Source organism: Callorhinchus milii, unplaced genomic scaffold, assembly GCF_018977255.1.
Source record: "Callorhinchus milii isolate IMCB2004 unplaced genomic scaffold, IMCB_Cmil_1.0 Scaffold12, whole genome shotgun sequence".
In the NCBI taxonomy this organism is placed as follows: Eukaryota; Metazoa; Chordata; class Chondrichthyes; order Chimaeriformes; family Callorhinchidae; genus Callorhinchus; species Callorhinchus milii.
Genome location: NW_024704753.1, coordinates 7,972,919 through 7,996,129, shown reverse-complemented (window position 1 = coordinate 7,996,129; position 23,211 = coordinate 7,972,919). Strand labels below are relative to the sequence as shown.

The following is a 23,211-nucleotide window of genomic DNA, read 5'->3' as shown; positions in this document are numbered from 1 at the left end:
TGTCGGTGCTCAACATAGGTAAGTCACCTGGTCCGCACGAGATGCATCCTAGGTTACTGAGGAAAGCAAGGGTGGAAATAGCAGAGGCTCTGGCCACAATCTTTCAATCCTCTTTGGACACTGGAGTGGTGCCAGAGGACTGAAAGATTGCAAATGTTACTCCCCTGTACAAAAAGGAGCAAAAGGATAAACCTGAAAACTACAGGCCATTTAGCCTAATATCAGTAGTAGGGAAACTTCTGGAGACTATAATCTGGGACAATATAAATTCTCACTTAGAAAAATATGGTTTAATGAAGGACAGTCAACACGGATTTGTTAAAGGCAGATCGTGTCTGACAAACCAAATAGAATTTTTTGATGAAGTGACTGAGAGGGTGGATGAAGGTAGTGCAGTAGATGTAGTTTATTTAGATTTTCAAAAGGCATTTGACAAAGTGCCACATAAGTGTGGAGTCCTGTAGCTCAGTGGTTAGAGCACTCGCTTTGCAAGCGAGAGACCTGAGTTCAATTCAAGGCAGGTCAGGGCGAAACCTTGGGCAAGTTTCCTTACTCCACACAGAGCCTAATAATAATCCCTCCAAAACAAAAAACAATGATAAATTGGTCATTTTGAATCTCCGACTGTTTGTGGGACATTGCTGTGCGCAATTGGCTGCCGCGTTCGCCCACAAATATACAGTCAATTCACTTTACAGTGTGTTCTGTGAAGCGCTTTGGGACGTCCTCCCGACGTGAAAAGCGCTATATCAAATGCAAGGATTATTATTATTATTATTATTCTGTGAAGCGCTTTGAGACGTCTGGAAGACGTGAAAAACGCTGTATCAAAATGCAAGGTTTATTATTATGGGAGACTTATAAACAAAATAGAAGCCCACAGTATTAAAGGGACTGTGGCAACATGGATCCAGAACTGGCTTGGAGACAGAAAGCCGAGAGTGGTAGTAAACGGTTGCTTTTCTGACTGGAGGGAGTGTGTAGTGGTGTCGCTCAGGGGTCGGTATTGGGACCACTGCTCTTTCTGATCTATATTAATGATTGGACCCGGACATAGGGAGCACAATATCCACATGTGCAGAGGACACTAGGAAAAGTAGTAAATGGTGAGGAGGATAACAACAGACTCCAAGAGGACTTAGACAGATTGGTAAAATGGGCAGAAACGTGGCAGATGAGAGTTAATGCGGAGATTTGGTAGGAAGAATGAGGAGAGGCAATATAAGCTGATGGTACAATCTTAAAGGAGGCAAATGAACAGAGAGACCTGGGGATCCACATAAGCAAATCTCTGAAGGTGGCAGGACGGGTAGATAAAGCTGTTAAAAAAGCATACTGGATACAACGCTTTATAAATAGGGGCATAGAATACAAAAGTCAGAAGGTTATGTTGAATATTCATAAAATGCTGGTTAGGCCTCAGTTGGAGACTACGTTCAGTTCTGGGCACTGCACTTTAGGGCATTGGAGAGGGTGCAAAGGAGGTTTACCAGGATGGTACCAGGAATGAAGGACCTTAGTCATGCGGAGAGGTTAGCGAAACTAGGATTATTCTCCCTGGAGCAGAGAAGATTAAAAGGGGATTTAATAGAGGTTTTCAAGATCATGAACGGATTTGATTGGTTGAACCGGGAAAAACTGTTTCCACTGGCATGTGGGTCAGTAACCCGAGGACACCGATTTAAGATAGCTGTTAAAAGAAACAGAGGGGAGGTTAGGAAAATTTTTTTCACTCAGCGAGTTGTTGGAGTTGGAATGCATTACCTGAAAGGATAGTGGAAGCCGATTCAATAACAATTTTTAAGAGAGAAGTAGATGGGTATTTGAGGGGGACAGGATTGCAGGGCTATGGAGAGAAACCGGACCAGTGGGATTGAGTTGCCGGGGCAACTTTTCGGAGGCGGCACAAACACAATGGGCTGAATGGTCTCTTTCTGTGCTCTATGAATCTATGAATACTAACAAACACCGCAGGAGCTGTGTGAAAGTAGCCACAGCGATGTTAAGTGATACATTAAAATAGTAATTTAATTAAGGCATTGAATGGACATTTGTCTCATTTTTTTTAACAAAGTAATCTTTCAAGTAAACCAGAGCCTTCACATTCTAAAGCACTTCACTCCAGTGGTTAGGTAAGGATTTATCCCTACCACAGAGCATATTTGCTGCACAGGTATTGACTTTTGAAGCTGCTTTGAGAGTCATCTGTGAATAGGCAGTGTTTTTAAGGTTGTGTCACGGTTACCCTATTATTGCAGTCTTTTGTAATGTGTAAATAATATGTATATATAACTATATACCATTTAAGCTAAATGGGGAAGCCGCCCCTTTAAATGGGCTCTGTATGATTGCACATGGCAGAAGCTGCTTGCAACAGAGTTAGCAGTAGCCCTACACCAATTGCAACAAAGTGTAGATTCAGGGTTTGCTGGACAGTCGGCTAAACAAGCAGCCTGCGGAGTAAAACAACATGGAGGGAAAAACCCTCGCATTCGCATAATACGGTGGGCAGAGCCACAAGCCTATATAAAGCAATGCTCAGCGCTCCTCGTGGTCGCTAACTAATGGTCATCATCCGTTACGCATTGACATGTACAGGACTACTGGACAGTCAGGGTTGGTTTATATTTCAATACTAATGTAGTATTGTGCTGCCAGTTATTATAGTTATGTGTTTGCTCCCATTGTTGTATATCTTCCATTGTTGTGTTCCTTATATGCAAGATGGTCTAGGGTTGCTAGGTTTAAATAAAGAGCTGTTGTTTCCACCGAATGTATCCTCGAGTTTCTTGTAATCTAGACAAGAAAATGAATAAGCACTTCAGATGGTAGTTTTCAACATCGGAGATCTACTAGTGCAAGCAGACTCCAATTAGACAATCCAGTTACCGGGCATTAGGGATATTTGGGAATTGTGTGTGATTCTGACTTGGTTCAGTCACCTTGGAAATAGGGACTCACATTGACAGGCTTAGGAGAGAAGCAGAAGCCACTTAGAACAATAGTTTTAATAAAATTTGCACGTACATCAAGGGGCGTGAACCATCACAGTTGGTATTATAATTTCTCATTACTTCTCATTACTCAGTATTCAAAACTGATGCCAACCAAAGCGCTAAGGTTTTAGGCCAAATGGCCATCAATGCCATTAGGAGCAAAAAATAGATTTTATATAACATACGGTAGGATCCCATGTTCTTTTTCTTCCTCAGTAGCCAATTAGCAGTAACCCAGGGATCTCATCTCAAACTGTCTTCCTTTCACCTGCCACAGAAACACATCAAGAACACACAAAGGCAGATAATCTTATATGTCCACTTGGACATACTGGAAGTTTATGCGACCACATGGAATCCAAGACAAAGCAGCTCATTCAAAATCATATCATTGCATTATGGAAATAAACTATTAAGTAATTGCTATAAGATCCTACCCTGCATGAAAGGCACCATATAAATGCAAGTTATTGTTGATGTTGATCCCTGAGAACATTAAGCGTAGAATGTAAAAAGATAATTCAGCCCATTAAGCATCATCTTTCTGGAGATCAGATAAATTCAAAACAATCGTGAAATCAAACAATTAATTTAATCTCCCCTAAAAATAAGCGAGTGAATTTCAGAGTGCCTAACAATGCTTTATTTGACCACAGCAAGGTCCACTCCCCCACCCACCGAGTCGCCATGAAGTGAATAATTGGATTTGTTAACCAATACACTTGCAGTCAAATGACCTTTAGGTGCAAACCAATAGTTGGTTAACTTTGTTAACTCCTTTACAATGACAACAAACATTCATTAAATGATCAATAATCGCAGCCAAATGATGTTCCATCTCAATCTCTATTAAAGGAGATGATCATAGTCTACACATTTGCTGTTTTTTGTCCCAGAGTACAATAGTACAGACGACTGAATATTATTAATCACTTGAGGAACAATTGGAACCTATTTTGTCTCAACTAAAATCCTCCTTGCTTCAACACGGACAATCTGTCTTTGTTCAATGTAGATTTAAATCCGTAAGTATAATATTACTTTGCATTGAATTAAGAGAGAAGTAGGAGGTACATGCCAAACAAAGATACTTTTGCAGTGTAAATGTGTAAGAGCATAAAAAATCCTGAACTGCAAGATGATAATTTGACTTTCTTCCAAAAAAGCCCAGAGGAGAAAGCCAACTGTAATTAAGCAGTTGTATCACAGGAGATTTAACAGAAGCAATAGAAAAATAATCTTTAAATGAGAACAAGATTCAAACCACACCCTAAGGGAAGAAATTACAATTGAGTTTGTAATAATTGGATGATCTTTCCTATATGGATTAGTAGATGGGGGAAAATAAAGTGGAATGGATTTACAAGATTTCTATATTGGTTGCATCCAAGCAGAAATAGACTCAGAAAGCGATCCAAAAGTACAACAAGTTGAACCGGAACTTTACCAAACTCGAATTCAATTACATGTCCATAATTCCAGAGCATCAAATCTATTGGAACGCATATGTTCTGGCTGAGAATGTGATCATGCACTATGCATAGAAAATGTATTGTTGTAAACAACAACAAGATTACATTTGTATAGCGTCTTTCATGTCGGGAGGACGTCCCAAGGCATTGGACAGAGGTACAGCATTTCAGACCCGAGCTGGGGTTGGGGGGGAAAGGGAGGGGAGGGGAAGGGGGGTGGCTGATGGCACGGTCGAAGAGGAGGGTCTTCAGGCGGGACTTGAAGGAGGCTAAGGAGGGGGCGAGGTGGAGTGACTGGGGGATGGAATTCCAGAGGTTGGGGGCAGAGTGGCTGAAGGCTCTCCCGCTAATTGTGGGTCGGGTGGGTCGGGAGACGTCCTGAGCGGAGGGAACGGGCGGGTTGGTAAGGGGTTAGGAGGTCACAGAGGTAGGGTGGGGCGAGGCCTGGAGGGCTTTGTATGTGAGGACCAGGATTTTGAACTGGATCCTCTAAAGGATAGGGAGCCAATGGAGTCGGGCGAGAATGGGGGAGATGGGATCACGCAGTTTGGTGCGGGAGAGGACACGGGCTGCTGAGTTCTGGATTATCTGCAGCCTGTGGAGGGAGGAGTTGGGAAGGATGACAAGCAGGGAGTTTGCATAGTTGAGCCTGGAGGTGATGAAGGCATGAACAAGAGTTTCAGCGGCCTGAGGGGTGAGGTAGTGGCAGAGTCGGGCAATGTTACGGAGGTGAGAGAAGGCAGAGCGGGTCATGGCTTGGATGTGAGGGAGTAAAGACAGTTGAGGGTCGAACAGGACACCTCGGTTCCTGACTGGCTGGTGAGTTGTAGTGTGCAACCATGGAGGTTAATGTCGCCAGAACCTGAGGTACAGAGGCACTGGCGCGAGCCAATCAGGAGTAAAATGTGTTCCCATAAAATGCCAGAAGTAACCACAATAATATTTATTACTCTACAATACACTGAATATTATAGTTCAGTGCATAACGCACGTAACTGGTGTAATGCACTTGGGATGATTTGCAGGACGGATCACTTTATATTAACAATATTACATACAGTTCAAAAGCTGGGGTGAGCATTTACTTTTCCTCAAAAAATATTTCTCACACAAGCATATATTATGGCTTTTAGAAAAGGTAAGAATATTCTGATGCCGAATATGTATCAACAGTGGCTGTTGCATTTGCCTGCAAAATACACTATTCTGACACTTTATAGTGTGCTGTGATATAGTGTGCTGTGTGCCATTTTGATATTTTGACTCTGTAGTTGTTAATGTCATTTATATGTGTCGGTGCAGTCATTGTATTATATCATGGTTAATTATTCAGTAATCCTTGCATTTGAAATATCGCCTTATCACGTTGTTGAGAAATATCAAAACGGCACACAGCACACTATATCACAGCACACTATAAAGTGTCAGAATAGTGTATTTTGCAGGCAAATGCAACAGCCATTTGGCATAACAATAACTACAATAAATTACATTTGTATAGCGCCTTTCACATCGGGAGGACGTCTCACAAATAGCCACGTAATGAATATCCAAATGAGCAAATTAGCAGTTTTATCAGTACCTGTTTGCAGCTACGCTTGCAACCAGTTATTGCATGTATATACCATGTATACCTTTTGGGGGGCTTAATGAAAGCAATTTTGAATATATCTTTTAATATAGCTCATCAACGATAGGAGATCCCCGAAAAAAAAATACCCATGACACCCCACTATTCAAGACCTTTCCGATGAGGTATAAATCATGTCTCTACATCAATCAGTTATTCAGTTCTTGGTGGACACACACACAGACATACAAACAGACATTACATCTGTATAGTATAAAAAAATTCCAATTTATAACTTCAAATTAGTAAATGATTTGTGAGTTTCATTGGCGATGCCTGAAAGGAAACGTCCTCCTGATACGAAAGGTGCTATACAAAGTTAATTTGTTGTTGGAAACAAATTGCTCTGTAAGTATGCTAAACCTTAAGAATGACCCAAAATACTACATCTATTTGGATGAAATGTTATCTGCTGTATTATTAATAGAACATTTCAGAGAATGTAATTGGGAATGGAAAAAATGGCTTATATCTAACTAAAATGTTTATTTTTTGTCTCAATCAAACAATGTATTAATCAAATGGGGAAAATATGCAACATTTTTTGCTGCACTTTTGGCAGAGTCACTCCCCTCATCCAATGTCAATGAGGTGGTTTTAGAAAGAGTGCAGTTATGTGATAAACACAGTGAATGAAATCAAATTTGGGTTTCACGCTCTCTTATAAGCTTTCAAGAACATTCCCTAGGCTAAATTTTAATGTTATTAAAACCTTGATGATGACTTTAATAACTAACACCAAATTCCAACTCTAAAACTGGGCGCTATTCGTTTTTAAATTGTCCCAATGGGTCCGAGTGCAAAGCAAAAATCAGGCTTTCTGCTGCTTCACACCCGCAGTGTAAACATAATATAAATGCCCATTTCTGAGTGTTGTGCCAAAACAATAAAGAAAATGGCTCATTAGCTCATACATTCAACAAAGGTACAATTTGAATATTTAAATTGCATGCACAAAACCCACTGTGACTTTTTAATATACGGTATAAACCATAGATTTTATTAAAAAATTGCAAATCAAATGGATACATTTCGAGATACGAATGTGAAAAATAAAATGGGGTAAGAAAATTTTCATTGAGCAACTGAATTTTGTGAGCATTGAGTAACTATGTGATTTGACTTTGTCTGAAATCAACAACTGATATAAAGCCTATACAGTAGCAGTTTGTCATGAACATTCTTCAGCCATATCACCAATAGAGCATTTAACCAAAGAGCACTTTAGGAAAGCATTTATTCTCAAGAGTCTTATTTATTTTCTGCACCACATCTATAAAATATCAGTCTCCTGGTTTCCCTTGCTGTCATTTGTCCTTTACCTGCTCTACTGAATCATCCATAATACAGTATTGCAAAATCCCAAGGAAATAACATTCCTGAAAGGCAATGATCAGCAAAGCGATTTGTATCCAAGTTTGCACTGTAATGAGACAATAAAAGTGCAATCCTAGGTCAACAGTGTGCTTCAAAACAATCTATAAATCTATGTTTAATGTATATTTTTGCTCTTGCAACTTTGAAATTTGATTTGGGATATACCGAATGTTTGAAAAATAACAGCATTTCCTTTTCCAAAGTATTGTAAATCTTTTTAAAGCCATTGGAGAAGAGCAAGAATGCAGAGCGTTTTCTATTAAAGGCATGAAAAATCCTCAATTAATTCAGTGAAAAGCATGATTGTTTTGGAATCATGACTTATTGGTGAATGACAAACATTTTATAATTAAGTAAATGGATAAATATTGTGATGTAGAACTTTGTTTCCCCCTCACTGCTGCCCAAAAGTTAGGATAGTCAATGGATGACTTTTCTTCTCTGTCTCACTCAGGAAAGATGGGAATTAATCTTAGGCTGAGAAGCTGACATCTGATAGTATTCATTCCTGAAAGGCAATGATGTAAATCTAATTCGTTTTTTGGAGAAGGAGAGACCATTTATCTTAACAATATTTTCTGAATCAAGGGAAGTCCAAGCTGATCTCAGCTACATAAACTTGCAAGTCTATAGTGCAAGCTGATCTCTGCTAGGTAAACCTGCAAGTCTTCACACAATCTTTGTTACAAAGATGAAGATGAAGGACTTTTCAGCAAGAACATTACCACATTTTCGACTCCCTGCATTGTGTACCATTATTGGCTGACCTGGTCTCAGAGATCTAACAATGCTCTAAATGGAAGACACCCTTCAACCTCCCCATTCAAATACATGAGGTGCATCAGTGCCTGGTTTCTGTTCAACACTACCTTCCAGTAATATAACTGAGGTCAACAACTGAAAGATGAACTAACAGGTATAAGCTCATATTCTGTGGCACAGTGCATCAAGCATCTGATTCCCAATCAGAATTTTGATGTTAAGGTTGCAAACATTACATTTCCAAGTGTACTATTGCCCCAAAACCAGCACTGCAGTGTAATAACAATCAGATTATGGGAGCAAAGTTTAACATTATTATGTTCCCTGTAAATTACATTAAAAATCCCTCAAGGGAGTCCCGTTAGTTTTCTTAAGACTTAGCTACTGCAGAATGCATCAAGGATATCAATGATGATGTTCGCAGTTATAAAACGGAAGAGACTTTGGTCAGGGAAAGAAGACTGGTTGTAAAATTAAACAGCAGTTTCGTTCACAGCATTCAATCTTTTCATCTTTATCAAAATAGCAGTCATACAAGTGAATATCAGCACCAATCTTTTTATAGGTGATCTGAAAGGAGTCAAAAAAAAGTGCAACAATATGCAATGCATTAATGAAGAAATTTAAGAATCTAGGAAATCAGAGTTATGATTATCTAATTTCTATCATTATTTAATTTCTATCCAATTTTCATCCTGAATGTAAATGTATTTGATGATGGGTGAATGCAGCAGCCAATTTGCACACAGCAATCTCCCATTTAACTTGTAGATTGTTGGTCAGGATGCCAGGAGAAACTCTCTCCTCTTTCAGATAGTGTCACGGGACTCAATTGTGGGATTCCGTTGCCAAGCATTTTACCTCAGAGCCAGTTCAGCTCCAAGGAGACACTGCTTAGTTCCCTCGGCATGAGGACTATATTTTGGTACTTCGATACAATTCTCAACACTCCAAACTTGTCTCTTGAACACCAATAATTGTATTTTTTAAAAAATCTATTAAACAACAACAACAACTTGGATTTATATAACGCCCTCCACGCCGGGCGGCGTCTCAGAGCACTTCACAGTAACGGATCCTGGGGCCAAGCCAGGGAGAGGGGGAGGAGCCAGGGAGAGGGGGAGGAGCCAGGGAGAGGGGGAGGAGCCAGGGGGAGGGGGAGGAGCCAGGGGGAGGGGGAGGAAGGTGACCATAGGCGCGGTCGAAAAGAAAGGTCTTCAGCAGAGACCTGAAAATGGGAAGGGAGGGAGCGAGACGAAGAGAGTGAGGAAGGCAGTTCCAGAGCCTCGGGGCATAGTGGCTGAAGGCACAGCCGCCGAGGGTGGTGGGAGGACTCGGGGGATGAGGAGGGGGCCAGACCCAGAGGAACGAAGGCAACGGGTACTGTTTTGAGGAGAGAGGAGGTCAGAGAGGTCGGGGGTGCAGAGGAGTGCAGGGACTTGAATACGAGGGTGAGGATCTTGAAGTCGATCCTCTCTGGGATAGGCAGACAGTGCAGTCTGGCAAGGACTGGGGTGATCGGGGAACGGAGTTTCGTGTGGGTGAGAATGCAGGCGGCAGAGTTCTGAATGATTTGGATTTTATGGATGGTATTGGATGGGAGACTGGCGAGGAAGGTGTTGCAGTAGTCCAGCCGAGAGGTGACAACGGCAAATGAAAAAACTAGTGATAGCAAATGAATGCTATTAAAAATGTAAAAAAGGTATTTTGATTACTCATGCTTTTTGATGTAAAGATAGTCAACTAGCATTGAATGCAACTTTTTCATTTTAATTCTTAGTCTACAGAATATACTGTAGTGCCAACTGCTTCCGAGTAACACAAGAAATTTATTAATTACTAAATGCTTTATCAATCAATAATCTGATGCATGTGAATACCTTCTTTGTATTAAGGAATATTTTTGTACAAAACAGATGTTTTCTTTCAGTCCACAATCATAGTATTATATTAAAAGCTTTGATCCAATTCACAGTAATCACGAAGACACACATCGCTATGATGCTAACAAACAGTAGCAATTTCAATCCTGAGTCCTTCAAGCACTTGTGCAGCTATCTGCATCATTTAAATTGCTTCCTGTTACAGACACTGCCATTAAGGAGCACTATGCAATGTGACAAACAGGTAATGCACCAGCAATAGACAGGATTTATGGCGCAATCATTTTCTGTTTACAGACACAAGAAATGCTCTTCGGGTATAGTTTTGTGCCATTTCTTGTCAGCAAGCTATTCATTCAATGAGGTGCGATAATTGTTGTAGCAATATTATCAGAAAGGAATTACAAGCTTCAAATATAACACAAGCCTCCATAACAAACAAATTACTATATTTCATGTAGTAGATACATCATTTAAGAGGTTGGATTCTTTTTGAAAATTTCAGACAGTTGGGTTTTGAAGCATGACTCAAGCAGGTGAGAGGTGCCTCTCTTAAAAGATGCACAACAATTAAACCCACATCAAAATTGTTTGCGAGTCAGTTCCCAATCATAATTGTTGTGCACTGATCCTTGCTGATAAGTTTGCAGTATGGAAGTCAGTGAAGGACAGTATCTCCTCAGCTGTGATACTACCCCTCCCTCAACTCCCCGCTCTCAACTCCTCCATCTGAAGAGAATGCAAGCATTCACTAGGTAAGCTAGCGACAGGTTTTCTCAAGTACCAGCACAGAGACTAAACAGCTTGGGTTGACCAGAGAGTATATAACCTATTTGCAATTGCAATGTAGCAGCTAAAGCTTTGAGGATTTTAAGAATGTATAAAATTATTGATAGCTCATCTTAAAACAAACCAGATCAGGTTACATTTGTCCTCAATATTGCCCATTTTAAAAGTGTTGAGCCCCCCCCCCCCCCCAAGGGAATCTTGGTGTATCCCTAAATACATTGATTAGGTCAATGTTGAACCATAAAGACCAGGTAAGTCCCAAGTTCAATCCCTGGTTTGAGCTTCTCATTTGGGCAAGTGAACAATTCATTTGGGGAGAATGAATCTACAAGAATCCCAGGATACAAGGTCCAAACTTCCAAGATAGTCAACATAGGTTTATCTTCTGTGCAGCTGAGTGAATAATACACATACTTACAAATTAACAAAATGGTCAGAAGATTATGCAGCTGAGAAACTGAAGTGTAATTGGAGCAACTGCCCACATTGCAGTTTATAGCAGTAAACAAGCAATGATTTCCCAGGAAAGTAGAAGCATGTTTTGGACTGAGAGAGGATTTAAGAGATTCTCACACCTTTGATCAGAAAATAGTGATAGCAATTGGCATCACAAGCATCCAGAGGAATTATGCTCCCGAAGTCTATTTCTAGATCATTAATATGGATGGAATACAATAAATGTCCCAGTACAGATTGTTGTGGCCACACCACAAACTACATACAGCCAATGCAAGTAACATCTGAGAAACATCCATTCACCTCCGGTTTGCATTTCATTTTGGAGCCATCTCTCTATTCATGCCACCTTGATTTTATTTTCTTAAACAGTCTCTTCTTATGAAGTACTTAGTATGGATTGGTGTCCAATTCCCTTGAAGGAGATGTCTTCTCTCTCAGTGATTATAATAATAATAATAATCCTTGCATTTGGTATAGCGCTTGTCACATCTTCTAGACGTCTCAAAGCACTTCTCAGAAAATACTGTAAAGTGAATTGACTGTATATCTGTGGGCGAAACTTGGCAGCCAATCGCGCACAGCAGTGTTCCACAAACAGTCGTGGATTGAAGTGATCAATTTATTATTTTTTTTCTTGAGGGATTATTATCAGGCGTGTGGAGTAAGGAAACTTGCCCAAGGTTTTGCCCTGTCGGAAATCGAACCCAAGTCTCTCGCTTGAAAGGCGAGTGCTCTAACCACTGAGCTACAGGACTCACATTATTCATACTGCAGGAGGCAAATACAATTCATGAACCAAAACCCTGTGCTGTCCAAGGCAGATGACAGTCCTCTTCAGAAATCGTAATGAAGCAACCAACTAATAAACTGCTGATTGGATGTGAGTTGCATATTAACGCTATTTTTCATATGTGTCAACAATTCAACGGGAATTTTTTTACTAAAGGAGTGAATCTTTTGAAAGGAAGAACTTTCTGTGTGACTATTTACTATGGCTCACCACAGACCATATTCCATCATTAATCTGCAGGTTTAATGATTTACTTTTACTCTAATGTCTGTACAAACCTTGTATTGTTTGTGTAGGAAAGCAAGGACCACTTTAAACAGAAACACTAATCGTGTATGTTTATTCTGGTGGCTTCTTCACCTCATCACACCAGTCCTTGCCAGGCTGCACAGGCTCCCAATTACCGAACACATCGACTTTAAGATCCTCTCACTCATTTTCAAATCCCTTCATGCCCTCACACCTCCCTACCTATCAGATTTGCTTACTCCCCATTCCACCACCCGCTGCCTCCACTCGGCTGGCTCCATCCTCCTGTTTGTCCCTCGCCCCCTCTGCTCCACCATTGGTGGCCGTGCTTTCAACCACTACTCCCCAAAGCACTGGAACTCTCTCCCTCAATCCATCCGTCTTGCCCCCCCCCCCCCACTTTCAAATCCTGCCTGAAGACCTTACTTTTTGATTGTGTTTACGGTCGCTTCCCCCTCACTCAACCCCTGGCTCGGGGTCAGACTCTGCCACTGTCAAGCATTCCAGGACGCTACCACACATGAAGGGCACTATATGAAGGGCACAAGTTGTTGTTCTTATATATTCGAAAGAGAATGGAAGCTATCTGAGTTTCTGTGGATGAAAGCACATTTACAAATCAGTATGTCAATAATTTGTCTTTCATTTTCTGTTTGGTGGAGTTAGAAAACCTATTTTAAAACAATGGTAAGATCAAGATAAGGCGGACATGATTTTGCAAATGTTTGTAAAACGTATTAGGAATCTCATTGACACAACCAGTCTCACATAGTTTCATCAAAAACTGAAAGGTAAACAATATGCATTCATCATAAATGCATCGAGTCAGTTCACAATATCATTCTAACATATATCCATTGCCATTAAAATGCATGAGAGACGTATTATTAAATATAACTAAGAATGAATAATGCAGCAAAGAGCATAGGGGAAAATGCATAATTAATTTCCAGCAGTTTTCTATCTATGTCATTGTTGGCAAATAAATATAAAAAATTCAGAACGACAGCCAACCATTTACAATCCAAAAAGTAGTGCCAATATACTTTTCAACATAACTGCATCATATGCATTATTCATATTGCTGAAATTTTCCTAACTTTTCATCTTTCTTTTTATAGCTATTTATTCTGTCACCACCAAAACAGATCAAGTGGTTTTCAGTTGCTTCTTCTACTATGAGAACCAGAGCAGCTTTATGAAAAGCTTCATTGGAAGATCCTCACAATATTCTTGCCACAAATTACTGTGTTGCTTATTTTGGAAAAAATGTTGAATGCAAAATTTACTTTTTTTTTACAAATCCAGGGAATCCAGGTCAGAAAGATGCAGGTTCAAGCCTCACTTTGTGATTTTGAACTCAGTCTAGGCTATGTTTTGGGGGAACGCTGCATTGTCAGAAGTGTTGTCCTTTGATTGAGATGTTAAATCGAGGTCCAGTCTACTTGTTCAGGTGCATGCTAAAGCTCCTATGACCATAGGTGCGGACTTGGGTATACGGGAAAAAAAAACTGAAAATTTCCTGAGTGGTTCCCGAACATCTGTGAATGGCTCCTGATGTTTACCACCCCATGCAGCAGAGTTCAGAAGTTCCATTTAAGCTTGATAAAGTTTCTAAACAAGTGGAAGTTTTAGGCATCACCCCCACACGTACTAATTGGCGCCCCAATTTTAGCCGCAATCTCAAGCCCTTCCAGGGAGCCATTCCACCACTGCCTGGCATCATTCAAAAAGAGAAGGGAGTTTCTCTGAGTGACCTGGCCGGCAATCCTCCAGATAAAATCGGTCATCCACTTCATGGCTGTTTGTGGTGCTGTGTGCAACCTGGCTGCCTCATTTGTCAACAAATCATCACTACACTTCAGAATAAAAGCTTGTGAAGTGCTTTGAGATGCCTCAGCAACATAAGGCACTGTATCAAATGCAAGGATTATTACAATTTATTCAAAACCTCAAAGGAGAAATTACAGTCAGAAATCTGCACTTGTACTTCTGGTTTGCCTTTGATTTTTTTTCCTTCCAATTTCTCTTGTTTTGATCCACAAATACTGCTCTGGGGATTCTGTTTTAATATAATTTTGCGACATTTCCCAACAACAACAACAAAATTACAACAACAACAAAATTACATTTATAGAGCTCCTTTCACGTCGGGAGGACGTCCCAAAGTGCTGGGACCCAAAGTCAAAGACACAAAGTCCCAAATAAGAAAAATAAATTGGCTGTATTCATTGCTAATATGGGTGCAAAGTTAATGCCCCAGGCAGGAGATTAAGACGGGCCAAGGTGGAAAGTGTGTCAATTCTGACCACTCAGGAAGGCTTACTAAGTTGCTCACCAAGTTAACCACCATGAACACTCAAATGTACTATATCGGTACACAGAAGCAAATGTTCCATCTGGTATAAAATCAAGCTACTTCGTCAACTCTATTTCAAAGCAGATTATACTCTACTGTTATTTCCATAAGCAACTCTACCTTCTCCTGAAGTCTTTTATTTGGTTGATTTCATTTCGACAACAGAAGAGTGATGAATCTCTATTTCTTCCATTAGTAATAAAAGAATATATAATGGTCACAGCTGTGGTCACAAAGAACCTGAAGTAAAGTGCCTGATGAAATCACTCCAGTTTTTGAAACTGAATTATAACTAGTGTTCCTTGTATCTTTTGTATCTTGTTTTTTTTGTTCTTGCCTACTGATAAAACTAACATGCTTAATAATCTCTCCAAAATAGAAATTATAACAAAAAGGCTGTTTTATTTTTCTTGAATACTATACACTGAATATACAGGAACATAGAAGTAGGCCATTCAGCCCCTCAAGCCTGTTCCACCTTCTATAAGATCAAGGCTGATCTGTCCCACACCTCCAATTACCCGCCCTTGCCCCATATCGCTTGATGCACTGACCTAACAAATATCTATCCACCCCAGTCTTGAAAATTTTAATGCATCCAGCATCCATAGACTTTTGGGGGAGCAAGTTCCAGATTTTCACTATGCTTTGGGTGAAAAATTGCCTCTTAATTTCACTCCTAAATGGGCTAGCTCAAATTTTGAGATTATGCCCCCTCGTTCTGGATTCCCCCACCAGAGACAAATAATTTCTCTGTATCTACCCTATCAAATTCCTTTATTATTTTAAAAAAGTTCATCTCCCCGCTCTAAACTCAATATTTAAAAATCTAAACGTTTATGATTGACCCACGAATCAACCACATTTTGTCAGATGTTAACCATTCTTGCTTCAGAGTCAGAAAGTTGGCTGTTCAAACCCCATGTCAGAACTTTGAGTTCTTAGTCTAAAACTGACTCCAATGCAGAGAGTTGGAATTGCCTTTCTTCGAACGAGTCATGTAGCTCAGTGGTTAGAGCACGCGCCTCACAAGCAAGATTCCTGTCAGGGCGAAATGTTGGGCAAGTTGCCTTCCTCCACGCGCCTCTGTTTACCGAGCAGTAAGTAGGAACCCAGTTGGTAGTCGATTGGCAGGTCGCTTTTCCGGGGGTTTTAATTCCTTCAAAAAATATAAATATTTGTCACTTCAATCCACAACTGTTTGTGGGACACTGCTGTGTGCAATTGCCTCCTGCATTTCGCCCACAAAATATACAGTCAATTTATTTTACAGTATATTCTGTGAAGCACTTTGAGACGTCTCAAAGGCGTGATAAGGTATTGTGTCAAATGCAAGGATTATTATTATTATGAGTTATTTAATCAAAGTCCCTTCTGCCTTTTCAGTTGGACATTAAGATATCATGGCACTTTTCAAAAACACAAGGAAGTATATCTTGGTATCCTGACCAACAAACCTCCAGATAAAAGTTGGTCATTCATTTTATGGTTGTTTGTCTGTATATTACTCTTTGCAAATTGGCTTCTATGCTTATCTTTAAATACAGACACTACACATTGCAAAAATGTGTGAAAAGCTTTGGAGATGTTTTGGGCATGATAAGGATCAATAGCAAATGCAAAGATTATTACTATTATTAATGTTGTGTTAAACCATTAATTACTTCATTGTAACATGAACATTGGCTGGTCCAGAAACAGAAACACAACACAACTATTGAAGTAGCCGCAATTTGTGTTTGATAGCTAAAAAACACTAGATTCTACAACATCCACAAAAGTATTTTTTTAATGCAGGTTTCTGTGTTGAATGGCTAAATAAATATTTTGTGGTTCAATAAGTATTCAACACTGTTCCTTTTCCAGAAAAACTTTATAGCTGCCCCTCCAGTTCCTCTTCCTGCATTGGGATTGTCGGTACAGTAGATTTGCCAGCAGGTCAAACAAAAGGTAACTGTTAACTTGCTGAAAGACTGGAGGACATGATCTCTAACTAGGAGATTCAGGTACAAATCTAACAGAATCTAACATTTGTACTCCAAGTTCCCTTACAGATGACTTTTACCACTTTTGCTGAGTCATTCAAGTGAAGCCTGGGGAATAAAACACACTACTTTACGCAACCACCGCTTTAGATTCCGACAGACATAGGATTAAATGTTAGTTCTAGAGCACAGTCAATTCCAACTCTAGAGACTTTTCTTCTCCTCCGAGGTCTTTGTCTCACCATTATTCTTGAATTCTGGAGACCTTGTGATTATACATAACACATCAACTGGCCTTCCCTGTGGTTATGTTGCTCGTGTAAGCACAAGAACAGTGTAGGATTGATCTTTAAAACAGTCGCGGGACCAATCGACCACAAGGTAATGAAGGTCAGAAAGAAGCCCCGAGAAATTTAGCAATTTCTCACATGAGAAAGTCACATGAAGCAAAGAATGTTTCAACTAAGTTGAACATATAATCGATTTTATGGTCTGGACAATGAGGTAAAATAATTAAGGAATAGATGATACACAGAATTGGTTGTATTAATGAAGCTTTAAAATATTCTGCTTTCGTATCTTCAATTTTTTTTGATCAGACAATCGGGTGAAACTTAACTTGTTTCAGTGGTACTTCTAAATGCTTGTTCTCGGTTTTGCAGTGAAATGCATTGTTACAATACAAAATTACATTTGTATCGTGCCTTTCATGTTGGGAGGACGTCCCAAGATGCTGGACAGTCGGATTTGGACCCGAGTAGGGGTTTGGGATCAGGAGGAATGGGGGGCAGGGAGGGCAGGGGTAGGAGGTTGGCCGAAGGTGCAGTTGAAGAGGAGGGTCAGCGAGGCAAAGGGACTGTGGAATGGAATACTAAAGGGTAGGGGACAGAAAGGCTGAAGGCCTGACCGCCAATAGTGGGGCATGCCGGAAGGGGACATGGAGCAGGCCAGAGCCTGCTGAGCGGAGGGAGCGGACAGGTTGATATGGAGTTAGCAGATTGCAGAGGTTGGAAGGAGCAAGGCTGTGGAGGGCTATGAAGGCGAGGACAAGGATTTTGAACTCTATCCTCTGGGGGAGGGGAGCCAGTGGAGCCGGGCGAGGGTGAGGGTGATAGGGTCACAGAGCCTGGTGTGGGAGAGGTCACGAGCTGCAGACTCCTGGATGATCTGCAGCTTGTAGAGGAAAGAGTTAGGAAGGCCGAAAAGCAGGGAGTTGGCGTAGTCGACCCTAAATGTGAAGAATGCATGCATGAGCATTTCGGTGGCCTGAGGTGTGATGTAGTGGCGGAGCTGGGTGATGTTGCAGAGATGGGGAAAGGCATAGCACAGATGTGGGGGAGAAAGGACAGTTGAGGGTCAAACAAGACGCCAAGGTTCCAGACTGGCTCAGTGAGATGGAGTGTGCATCCTCGGATGGTGACCCTGCCAGTGCCTGAGGTGTGGAGGCGCTGACCGGAGCTAATCAGGAGAGCCTCGGTTTTGTTGATTTTCAACTGAAGAAAGTTAGCTCTCATCCAGGACTTGATGTCTGACAGACATTGTGTCAGACAGCAGTGGTCCTGGGGTCAAGGGTGGAGGCAGAGAGATAGAGTTGGGTGTCATCCGCATACATGTGGAAGTTGACCCCATGTCTGCGGATGATGTCACCAAGTGGGAGCATGTACAAGTTGAAGCGGGCATACCAAGATTTTTACCAATGTTTTGATTCAACATCCTAAGAACATAACCCATTTAAAATTATAAAACCTTTGTCTCCTCGATGAAGAGCATAGGAACTATATATAAAACTGTTATATGCCAATAGCATTTTAAGGAGGTTTCAATGGTCATGATTTCCACTGCTAATCAGCAGGGTATCAACTTCTTACTAAAGAAACTATTGTAGCCGGAATTCCGCTAAATGTCAGTCAAAATAGCAACTGGCAAGTGAGACATCCAACTCTAAGAGGTCCACTTCATTGTTCCCACCATTGAAAACCGAGCTGAAAGGTCCACTGTGGCAATATTCAGTGCAGTGATTATACCACAAAATTGATTCCGAGTCAACCACCTCATTAAATTTTTCTTTTTCGAGTCACCAATAACGTTAGTTTAAGAGGTTGAATGACATTATGACAGATCAATTGTTTTCATCTCTGAAGAATGGTCTGAAACCAGCCCAGATTAATGGGATGAAAACATGTTCAGTCTATGGCCCAGTTGGTTTCTCGCCTGCTTGAAGCATTGATGCAGCTTGATAAAGGGAAAAAAAGGAAATAGTACAGGGGAGGGAGGGAATTAGCATTAAAAAGAATTGTGCATAGCACAGAAATGCAATGCCTTCCATGCCAAATAGAAATAACTGCAAGCATAAGTGTAATCAGTACTGTAACAATAGTGCATATGCTACAATAATTGACTTCAGTCTGTCACTGACTGGGTAACCACAGATTGAGGGGAGAAAAAAACATTACATCTGACCAGCAGTTTAGGTAATCGTAATCCCTCAAGGAAATGAACCGTTAATTGTAATTCCAGCACACACTGCACCAAACCGACACATTCCTCCAGTCTTTCAATACAGCCTTATATAGTGGTCAAGAAAAATACTCTAATTCACGTTTCTCTCAAGTATTTTCTACTAATTGGAACTGCAATATAAACTGTTGCATCGAGGTTGCCCAATTATCTTAGCTTATTTCAGTAGCCCGAGCTGAACTGAATAAATAGCTGAGCAAGACAAAGTTTTACTGGATCAAACTGTTTGAATGTTGATCATATTTTTTTCACAGCCGTTCTCCATATCTGTATCTTTTTTGTTAGTGTGTATCAGTTTTATATCATGAAGCTTGGTAAGATTGATCGCTTTTACTTCATGTTTTACACAAAGCATTTGTGAAAATGTGCCAGGTCTGCAATATAATTGCTATTAATTTCTGTCTGAGATATTCTGGGTTTTGCTGGTAAAGTAATGAAAAAATAATTTTAGTAACCCACTGTCAGACAAGAATATAAATGCTAGAGATGATCTATTGGAAATTCAACAGAGAAAGAAAATGTCTCACTGTAAAATCTGCATCGGTTGTAGAATTAACCAGTAAATACCAGGTAGCTGAGGATAAATTATTAAGGTCATGCAGTTTGGAACATAAAAGAGACCAGTTACACATGCCAATAATCTATCACTAATCCTCTGTTTTTCCAGGTATTCCAATATTCAAACCAATGCATAACAAAAAAAACATAGAAGAGAAATCTTGCCACATGATGCTTCCATAAGAGTGAATACAGTAAAACTCACGCAAGTTGTATCAGTCGAGACCATAACATTAAATCGACTTAAGTGAACTCTGAGTTGCAGACAATAAGTCATAGAAAATCCGATTTAATCAACAATCTACACTATGCATACTTTAATGCAGCTGGTAAGTGTCCTGCGATAGTTTGTCACTGCAGCTGGTAAATGCTCATGCAGTGATTTTCAGAAACAGTCATTTACCTCATCATCTCCCTACATACCAGCATTTTAAAGTTGCTGTGCTTTTCCAGTTTGCCAGTGGGCTACAGTCACAGGGCCCAAATTGTTTCTGCAAACTAGGCTGGAGATGGTTTAAAAATACTATGAGCTTGTAGCTCATGCCATCTGCGGAGTGCAATATGGAGCTTGGAAGTTGATTTTGAATGCAGTTAATTTTTTTTACAGTTGTAAGGATGAGTGGTCCTCTAGATTCCTTCCATTTTTTTATTGCAACAACAACAACAACAACAACAAGATTCCATTTATTGAGCGCCTTTCACGTCGGGAGGACGTCCCAAGGCGCTGTACAGTTGGGTCAGGACCCGAGTAAGGGGGAAATGGTCAAGGGGAGGGAAGGGAGGGAGCGAGGAGGGGGTAGAGAGTCAAGAGGGGAGCTGAAGGCACGGTCAAAGAGAAAGGTCTTGAGACCGGCCTTGAAGGAGGAAAGGGAGGAAGCGGCGAAGGCACTGGGGGATGGAGTTCCAGAGCCTCGGGGCTGAGAGGCTGAAGGCCCGGTCACCGATGGTAGGGCGGTTGGGGCGGGGGATGTGGAGCAGACCGGAGCCAGAGGAACGGAGGGTACGGGCAGGTAGGTAGGGGGATAGTAGGTCAGAGAGGTAGGAGGGATGGCCTTTGTAGGTGTGGATGAGGATCTTGAATCTTGAATTCGATCCTCTGGGGGATGGGGAGCCAGTGGAGGCGAGCGAGGGTGGGAGTGATGTGGTCCCGAAGCCTGGTGCGGGACAGTACACGAGCTGCAGAGTTCTTCTCAACCTAATAAAACAGCATTCTGTTCATTTTAACCGGCAGAAATGGTAGATTGTTGTGTTGGAAAGGGGAAAAAAATGTTTTGCCTCCATAGTCGATAGCTTCTGGATATTCCCTTGATTGTTAGAGAAGTTACAAATAAATCCTGATGCAGTTATATATGCATGCCAATAGTCTATAACCAACCATCCGTTTTATCTATAACCAACCATCTGTTTTTTCCATGTACTCCAATATTCAAAATAGTATTTTGCAAAACTCACCCTCCGCAAAAATATGTGAACAGTTTCAATCCATTTGTAAGATTGTGGATGTCATACCTACTTGTGCACTAATGCATTGTGGTTCAGAGCAACATAGCCAAACTTCAATTATTCAAGACACCGTGGGACTAGAAGTTATCTATAACTCTGAGTTACAAGTTTGCAGAATACAGACGTTAATTGCATTTTGTTTTGAAAAAAAAGTGGTCAAATACAGCATATTACAATTGAAAGTAACAAAATGGTTTACAACAACTAAAACATGATCCTGTAAACTTTACAGTGTAAAGGTTTCTAGGAGGTTGAAAAAACATATTGGCCAACAAAGCAAATGGTTCCAAAACTCAAATAGCATGAAAATATTGGCAGTATTTTCCAAGAATTTCATATGAAGAGATAAGCTAGAAAACAAATAGATACCATATAAGATATCCAGCCACCCACCGTATAAGATATTTGGTTTGTAGGAGGGCTAGAGGTACCTACAAGATGTAGTTGTTCACAACAGAGATTTGTATGAAGAAGGCTTCAATCTCATATCATGTTGTGTTGCAAAGGGAAATAGACAGGCTAGGTGAATAGGCAAGAAGGTGGCAGGTGGAGTATAACATGGGGAAGTGTGAAGTTATTCACCTGGGTAGTAAAAATAGAAAAGCGGATTATTTTCTAGAGGGGGAGAGACTATGTAGTGTTAGTGTTCAGAGGGATTTGGGTGTCCTTGTACACCAGTTACAAAAAGTTAGCATGCAGGTACATCAAGCAACTAGGAAGGCTAGTGCCATGTTGGCGTTCGTTCCAAAAGGGTTAGAGTACAAGAATAGGAAGTCTTGCTGCAGTTGTATAAGGCCTTGGTGAGATCGCACCTAGAATATTGTGTGCAGTTTTGGTCTCCTTATTTAAGAAAGGACATACTCGTCTTAGAGGGGGTGCAGCATAGATTCACTGGGTTGATTCCTGGGATGAGGGGGTTGACCTATGAGGATAGGCTGAGTAAACTAGGGCTATATTCTCTAGAATATAGAAGAATTAGAGGTGATCTTATAGAAACCTACAAGATTCTCAAGGGTCTTGACAGGCTAGATGTCGTGAGACTATTTCCCTTGGTTGGAGAATCTAAAACTAGGGCTCATAATCTCAAGATTAACGGTCAGCCTTTTCGAACTGATTTGAGGAAACACTTCTTCACTCAGAGGGTAGGGAATTTATGGAATTCTCTACCCCGGAAGGCTATCGGTGTGGATATTCAAGACTGAGGTTGATACATTTCTAAAGGATAGAGGGATTAAGGGATATGGGGATAGGGCGGGTAAATGGAATTAGGTTAGAAGATCAGCCATTATCTTATTAAATAGTGGGGTAGGCTCGAGGGGACCGAATGGCCTATTCCTGCTCCTAAGTGTTATGGTCTTATAGCTTAGTGGTTGTAGTACTCGCCTCGCAAGCGAGAGGATCTGGGTCCGATTGCCGGGCTGGGCGAAACAATGGGCAAGTTTCCTAACTCCACACACCTCTGTTTACCTGCGGTAAGAAGGAACCTGGATGTTAATCAATTGGTGGATTGTTTTTCCGGGGGTAATAATCCCTTCAAAAAAATGCTAACTTTCTGACTTCCTGTTAAGCATCACAGCTCTCAAGTAACTTGTTTCAACTATCATTTACCCTTGGAAATATTTATTGATGTTATCCAAACCTGCTCTTCACAATTTTGACCTTATACCCTCTTTTCCTACTGTTTTGGCATATCTGAAAGTTCTGAGTTCACTTTGGGGATATAGGAATAATATATACTAGTTTCCAGTCTATCTGAACTTCCCCAGTGTTCGACTCCCTTAGAATGATCAATACTACTCTTTCGTCTCTCTGAGTATCCTGGAGTATAGCTCATCTAACTTTGTGTTTCTCAGTTTAATTTTCACCTCCTTTCCAGCCACTG

At 40.7% G+C, this 23,211-nt stretch overlaps 1 protein-coding gene and 1 non-coding gene across 4 annotated transcripts in view; both read right to left on the bottom strand.

Moving 5' to 3' along the window:
- Positions 1-23,211, bottom strand: part of fhit (fragile histidine triad diadenosine triphosphatase) — a 539,096-nt gene that overhangs the window by 476,804 nt on the left and 39,081 nt on the right. The window lies entirely within an intron of this gene.
- On the bottom strand, positions 12,052-12,123 carry trnae-uuc. The gene has a single exon. It is a non-coding gene; the product is annotated as a tRNA-Glu (tRNA).